We start from the raw sequence: 7,978 nt of genomic DNA, 5'->3' as shown, positions 1-7,978 counted from the left end.
GTAAACTCCCTCATAAAGCAGAGGCGGATAGCAGACTGGATTAAAAGCCAGAATCATACAATATGTTGTTTATAGGAAACATATTTGAAGCAGGGAGATACACACAGAGTAAATGTAAAAGGTTGGAGTAGAATCTTCTATGCTTCAGGTGAAGTCAAAAAAGCAGGGGTAGCCATCCTGATCTCAGATCAAGCAAAAGCAAAAATTGATCTAATTAAAAGAGATAAGGAAGGGCACTCTATCTTGGTAAAGGGTAGCATAGATAATGAAGCAATATCAATATTAAACATATATGCACCAAGTGGTGTAGCATCTAAATTCTTTTTTTTTTATTATAGCTTTTTATTTACAAGATATATGCATGGGTAATTTTTCAGCATCAACCCTTGCAAAACCTTCTAACTTTTCCCCTCCTTTTTCTCACCTCCTCCCCTAGATAGCATCTAAATTCTTAGAGGAAAAATTAAGAGAGCTGCAAGAAGAAATAGACAGCAAAACTATAATAGTGGGAGATCTCAACCTTGTACTCTCAGAATTAGATAAATCAAATCACAAAATAAATAAGAAAGAAGTCAAAGAGATAAATAGAATACTAGAAAACTTAGGTATGATAGATCTTTGGAGAAAACTGAATGAAGACAGAAAGGAGTACACTTTCTTCTCAGCAATTCATGGAACCTATACAAAAACTGACCATATATTAGAACATAAAACCCTCAAACTCAAATGCAGTAAGGCAGAAATAGTAAATGCATCCTTTTCAGACCACGATGCAATGAAAACTACATTCAATAAAAAGCCAGAGGAAAACAGACGAAAAAATAATTGGAAACTAAATAATCTCATCCTAAAGAATGATTGGGTGAAACAACAAATCATAGACATAATAATTTCACCCAAGTAAATGACAATAATGAGACGTCATACCAAAATGTGTGGGATGCAACCAAAGTAGTAATAAGGGGAAATTTTATATCTCTAGAGGCCTATTTGCATAAAATAGAGAAAGAGAAAGTCAGTGAATTGGGCTTGCAACTAAAAAAGCTAGAAAAGGAGCAATTAAAAACCCCCAGTCAAACACTAAATTGGAATTCTAAAAATAAAAGAAGACATCAACAAAACTGAAAGTTAAAAACCTATTGAATTAATAAATAAAACTAAGAGTTGGTTCTATGAAAAAACCAACAAAATAAATAAACACTTAGTAAATTTGATTAGAAAAAGGAAAGAAGAAAATCAAATTGTTAGTCTTAAAAATCTAAAGGGAGAATTTGCCACTAATGAAGAGGAAATTAGATAAATATTTAAGAGTTACTTGGCTCAACCTTATGTCAATAAATTTGATAACTTAAATGAAATGGAAGAATACCTTCAAAAATATAGCTTGCCCAGATTAACAGAGGAAGAATTAAATTGGTTAAACAGTCCCTTTTAGAAAAAGAAATAAAATAAGCTATAAATCAACTCCCTAAGAAAACCCCCCCAGAACCAGATGGATTTACATGTGAATTCTATCAAACATTTAAAGAACAATTAACTCCAATGATATATGAACTATTTGAAAGAATAGGGATTGAAGGAGTCCTATCAAATTCCTTTTATGACACAGACATAGTACTCATACCTAAATTAGGTAGGTTGAAAACAGAAAGAAAATTAAAGACCAATCTCCCTAATGAATATTGATGCAAAGATCTTAAATAAAATATTAGCCAAAAGATTACAGAAAATCATCCCCAGGATAATACACTATGACTAAGTAGGTTTTATACCAGGAATGCAGGACTGGTTCAATATTGGGAAAAATATGAGCATAATCGACTATATCAATAACCAAATTAACAAAAACCATATGATCATCTCAATAGATGCAGAAAATGCATTTGATAAAATCCAACATCCATTCCTAATAAAAGCACTTGAGAGGATAGGAATAAATGGACATTTCCTTAAAATAGTCAGAAGCATATATTTAAAATCATCAGTAAGCATCATATGTAATGGGGATAAACTGGAACCATTCCCAATAAAATCAGGAGTGAAACAAGGTTGCCCATTATCACCATTACTATTCAATAACGTATTAGAAATGCTAGTTTTGGCAATAAGAGTTAAGAAAGAGATTAAAGGAATTAGAGTAGGTAATGAGGAAACCAAACTATCACTCTTTGCAGATGACATGATGGTATACTTAGAGAACCCCAGAGATTCTACTAAAATGCTATTTGAAATAATCCACAGCTTTAGCAAAGTTTCAGGATACAAAATAAACCCACATAAACTCTCAGCATTTTTAATACATCACCAACAAAATCCGACAGCAAGAGATACAAAGAGGAATTCCATTCAAAATAACTGTCGATAGCATAAAATATTTGGGAATCTATCTGCCAAAGGAAAGTCAGAAACTATATGTGCAAAACTACAAAACACTTTCCATACAAATAAAGTCAGATTTAAATAATTGAAAAAATATTAAGTGCTTTTGGATAGGCCAAGTGAATATAATAAAGAGGACAACTCTACCTAAACTAATCTATTTATTTAGTGCTAATCAGACTTGCAAGAAACTACTTTAATGACCCAGAAAAAATAACCACAAAATTCATATGGAATTTCAAGAATTTCAAGGGAACTAATGAAAAAAAAAAATCAAATGAAGGCAGCCTAGTTGTACCTGATCTAAAACTATATTACAAAGCTAAAAAAAAAAAATCAAAAGAAGGCAGCCTAGTTGTACCTGATCTAAAACTATATTACAAAGCTGCAGTCACCAAAACCATTTGGTATTGGCTAAGAAATAGACTAGTTGCTCAGTGGAATAGGTTAGGTTCACAGGACAAAATAGTCAATAACTAGAAGATACAATTCATTTCCAATTGATCAATGATGGACAGAATCAGCTACACCCAGAGAAAAAACCCTAGGAAATGAATGTGGACTACTTGCATTTTTGTTTTTCTTCCCAGGTTATTTTTACCTTCTGAATACAATTTTTTTTCTTTTTTCTTTTTTTATTATAATAACTTTTTATTGACAGAACCCATGCCAGGGTAATTTTTTACAACATTATCCCTTGCACTCACTTCTGTTCTGATTTTTCCCCTCTCTCCCTCCACCCTTCCCCTAGATGGCAAGCAGTCCTATATATATTAAATATGTCACTGTATATCCTAGATACAATATATGTGTGCAGAACTGAACTGTTCTCTTGTTGCATAGGGAGAATTGGATTCAGAAGTCTCCAAGTCTCTATGTATTCATCCTGCTGGTCATTTCTTACAGAACAATAATATTCTGTAACACTGAATCCAATTTTTCTTGTGCAACAAAAGAACTGTATGGATCTGTACACATATATTGTATTCAAGATATACTTTAACATTTTTAACATGTATGAGACTGCCTGCCATCTAGGGGAGAGGGTGGAGGGGAGGGAAGGGAAAAGTCGGAACAGAAGTGAGTGTAAGGGACAATGGGCTCTCAATTAAAAGCTATTATATATATATATATATATATATATATATATTATATATATATATATATATATATATATATATATTATATCTTCTCTCATACTGCCACCTAGTGTGGTTTCTCACAAACCTTGACAATTGCAATACCCCGCTGATAGGTTGGCCTTCTTCCTGTTCTCCTACTCTAAACAATTCAACTACCAATGTAATGTTTCTATATTAGTCTGATCACGTCATCCCCCTATTCAATAAACTTCAGTGATACAGTGATAGTGAACTCCCATTATCTCCAGGATCAAATACAAAATTCTCTTTGGCATTCAAAGTTCTTTATTATTTAACTTCCTGCTACCTTTCCTGTCTTCTTACACTTTACTCCCCAACACTACTCTTTGATTCAGTGTCACTAGTCTTCTGACTGACCCATGAACAAGAAGATACATGATCTTTCAGCTTGTATTTTCTCTGGCTGTTGCTTATGCCAACAATTCTCTCCCTTGTCAACGCTGCTTACTGACTTCCTTAGATTTCTTTAAGTCCCAAGCTAAAATTTCATCTGCCACCAGGAACTTTTCCCTAGACCTCTTAATTCTAATGTCTTCTCTCAATTTTTTCTCTATTTTTCCTGTATATACCTTGTTTATATATACATATTTATGTTATATATGTTATGCATATTGTGTATATCACACACACACATATATATGTGTATATATATATATATATATAATTTGTTTTCATATTAGCACAATGACACATAGTAGACACTAAAATATTTAATGATTGAAGAACAAGATTCAGGTTTCTAAGAAGATAGTAGTGTTAGGTTATGTCCATTAATTCACATAAAAGAGTGACAAATGACTAATAAGTCAACTAGCCCTTTTGTGGCTAAATTCTTTGAAAAGTCCATCTACCATAAATGCCTCCACTTTCTCTCTTATTTCTTAATTCCTACTATTCTTGCTCTTGACCTCACCATTATACCAAAATGGCTCTCTTCAAAGTTACTAGTGATCACCCACCTTTTTTTTTTTTTTTTTTTTTTTTTGGTCTAATCTCTTGATTTTACTCGATTAAGTTAAATGATTTGCACAAAGCTATGTGATTTACAAAGCAGAAACAAGATTAGAACCCAATCTTCTGAGTACAAATTTAAGAACATTATAATTATGTATGGCTAGTGCACAAATATTACATCTCTTTTCTCATCTGATTTTCACAGAAATCATGTGATGGGGACAGGGCAGGTGAATATTATACTCACTGTTACATTCATTTTTAGAAAAATTTTTTTAATGCATAATGCTTTATGAATCATCTTGGAAGAGAAAAATCAGAATAAAAGGGAAGAACCATGGGAGAGAAAAAAGAAAACCAATAAAAGAAGTGAACATAGCATTTGTTGATTCACATTCAATCTCCATAGTTCTTTTTCTGGGTGCAAATGGCATTGCCTATCCAAAGTCTATTGGGAGTACCTTGGATCACTGAACACTGAGAAGAACCAAGTCTTTCATAGTTGGTCATTACACATTTGTGTACAATGTATTCCTGGTTCTGCTTGTTAGTGATCACTTAATTGTTATAGCCAGTAGCCTTTTCTCAATTCTTATTCTCCTTGATCTCTGCAGTCTGACACTCTTGAACACCTTCTCTTTGATATTCTCATTTCTCTAGGTTTTGAGAACATCACTTTCTCTTGGTTCTCTTGCAACCAATCTGACTATTCCTTCTCTGTCCCCTTTGCTAAATCCATATTTAGACATACCCTCCAGACATAAGTGTCCTACAGAATTCTGTGAGAACTTTCCCTTTTATATACTATGTTGCCGGGTGATCTTATAAATACCCTTGGTTTTAATTAATTTTACCTTAATTTAATTACTCTAGGCTAATGATTTTCTAATCTCCCTGTCCTGTGCTAATCTCAGTTCTAACTTCGTCTTCTAGCTGTACTTGCCCTTTAGACATCTTAAACTGGGTGTCCTGTAGACATTTTAAATTAAACCTGTCTAAAACCACTCATTATTTTCCCCCGAAATTGTCTCCCATCTCGTACCTTTCCCTACTGTAGAGGGCTAAACCATCCCCTCAGTCCTTCAGAGTTGCAACTTAGGTGTCTTTCTGGACACCTCACCTGTTCTCCACTTCTAGATCCAATTGGTTGCCAAGGCCTATTGATTTCACCTTTGTTACATCTTTAATATGTGCCCTTCTCTCTTCTGATATTGCCATCACTTGATTTAGGTCCTTATCACCTCACACCTGGACTATTACAATAGTCCGTTAGTGGGTCTGCCTGCTTTTAAATTTCTACTCACTAGAGTGGGTTTAGAAACCATCCTCCACTTAGCCACTGAAGTGATTTTCCTAAAGATTAGATCCAATCTTGTCACCCTCTCCCTCCACTTAATAAAGTCCAGTGGCTCCCTATCACCACCAGGATCAAATATAAAATCCAGCGTTTGGTGTTCATAGTCTTTCATACTACCATCTCCCTCCCTTTGTCCAATTTTCTTACAGTTTGCAATCCCCCATTATAGTTTCTGTTCCAATGACACTGAATTACTGGCTATTCAATGAATAAGCCTCATGTCTCAGTTTGGGCATTTTCTTTGACTATTCCCCCTTGCCTGAAATTCTTTCCATTTTTTCCTCATCTCTATCTCCTGAATTTCCTAAGTTCTTTTAAGTCCCAATTAATATCTTATCCTCTATGGGAAGTCTTTCCCAAGCCTTCTTAATTCAAATGCATTCCCTTTTAATTATTTCCTGTTTTTTCCGTGTGTGTGTGTGTGTGTGTGTGTGTGTGTGTGTGTGTGTATGTTTGTTGTTTTATATGGTGCTTATCTGAAGGAGATTGTTTGGATAAATTTGTCAGTCAGTCATGCTAGACTTTTTGTAACCCCATCTGGGGTTTCCATTTCCTTTTCCAGCTCATTTTATAGATGAAGAAACTGAGGCAAAATTATACAAAGTCACCCAGCTAGTAACAGCCTGAAGACAGATTTGATTTTAAAAAGATAAGTCTCTTTGACTTCAGTTTGGCACTTACTTAATCATCTGACTGCTCAAACAAACAAAGTCAGCCTCTAAAGGTGAAACTAGAAAGCTTGGGAGAATAATGGTTCCCTTGAGTAAAGAGAAAGTATTATGGGGGAAGAAAATAGTAATTTGATATTTTGGTCTCAAAAGACTCTCTAAAAAAATAGTATTGATATATTTTGTTTTTATATCTCCTACATTTTCCAATATAATTTTTTACCTCTCCTTCCTATCAGAAAACCATTCCTTATAAAAAGAGGGTTAGAAATCACAATTCAGCAAAAGTAAAAAACAGATAAAATTCTAACAAAAACATTTTTAACAAATGCAATATTTTAGATTTATACTTTTGCACTTTTACCTTTTCAGACCACATTGCCTCTACTCCAGCTAATTTCCTTAACTGCCTCCCACTAAACCCCTTGCACTTTGTCCCATGGTTCTTGAGCTTTGAAAGAAGAATTTTTGTCTTTTCTTGCTTGGAACTATACCTCTACATTACTTTCTGGTGATTTCCAGAGTACATTATTATGTGCATACCTTCCTCCTCCCCATTTTAACTCCCTTTTTAATATTACTTTTCCTAAAAGAATGCAATCTTTTTATAATATAATTTTAGATCAGATATATAATATAATTTTAGATCAGAATTTCTAGGCCACCTTCATTTGATTTTTTTTTCATTAATTCCCTTGAGATTCTCGACTTTTTATTGTTCCATATGAATTTTGTTGTTATTTTTTCTAGATCATTAAAATATTTTCTTGGAAGTCTGATTGGTATAGCACTAAATAAATAGATTAGTTTAGGGAGTATTGTCATCTTTATTATATTCGCTCGGCCTATCCAAGAGCACTTAATATTTTTCCAATTATTTAAGTCTGATTTTATTTGTGTGGAGACTTTTTTGTAATTTTGCTCATATAATTCCTGACTTACCTTTAGTAGATAGATTCCCAAATATTTTATGCTATCAACAGTTATTCTGAATGGAATTTCTCTTTGTATCTCTTGCTGTTGTGTTTTGTTGGTGATGTATAAAAATGCTGAGGATTTATGGGGATTTATTTTGTATCCAGCTACTTTGCTAAAATTATGAATTATTTCTAATAGCTTTTTAGTAGAATATCTGGGGTGAATGCAATCTTTTTGAAGATTCTGCTACCCTCAGTGCATGGTAGATAGTAAATTCTTTTTTTTTTAAATTTCATAGCTTTTTAATTACAAGTTATATGTATGGGCAATTTTACAACATTGATAATTGCCAAACCTTTTGTTCCAATTTTTCCCCTCCTTCCCCCCCCCTCCCCTAAATGGCAGGATGACCAGTAGATGTTAAATATATTAGAGTATAAATTAGATACACAATTAGTATACATGACCAAACTGTTATTTTGCTGAACAAAAAGAATTGGACTCTGAAATATTGTACAATTAGCCTGTGAAGGAAATCC

This window comes from Antechinus flavipes, chromosome 4 (genome assembly GCF_016432865.1).
Source record: "Antechinus flavipes isolate AdamAnt ecotype Samford, QLD, Australia chromosome 4, AdamAnt_v2, whole genome shotgun sequence".
Lineage (NCBI taxonomy): Eukaryota > Metazoa > Chordata > Mammalia > Dasyuromorphia > Dasyuridae > Antechinus > Antechinus flavipes.
The sequence above is the reverse complement of the archived record's forward strand: the minus strand, read 5'-3'. Positions refer to the sequence as shown.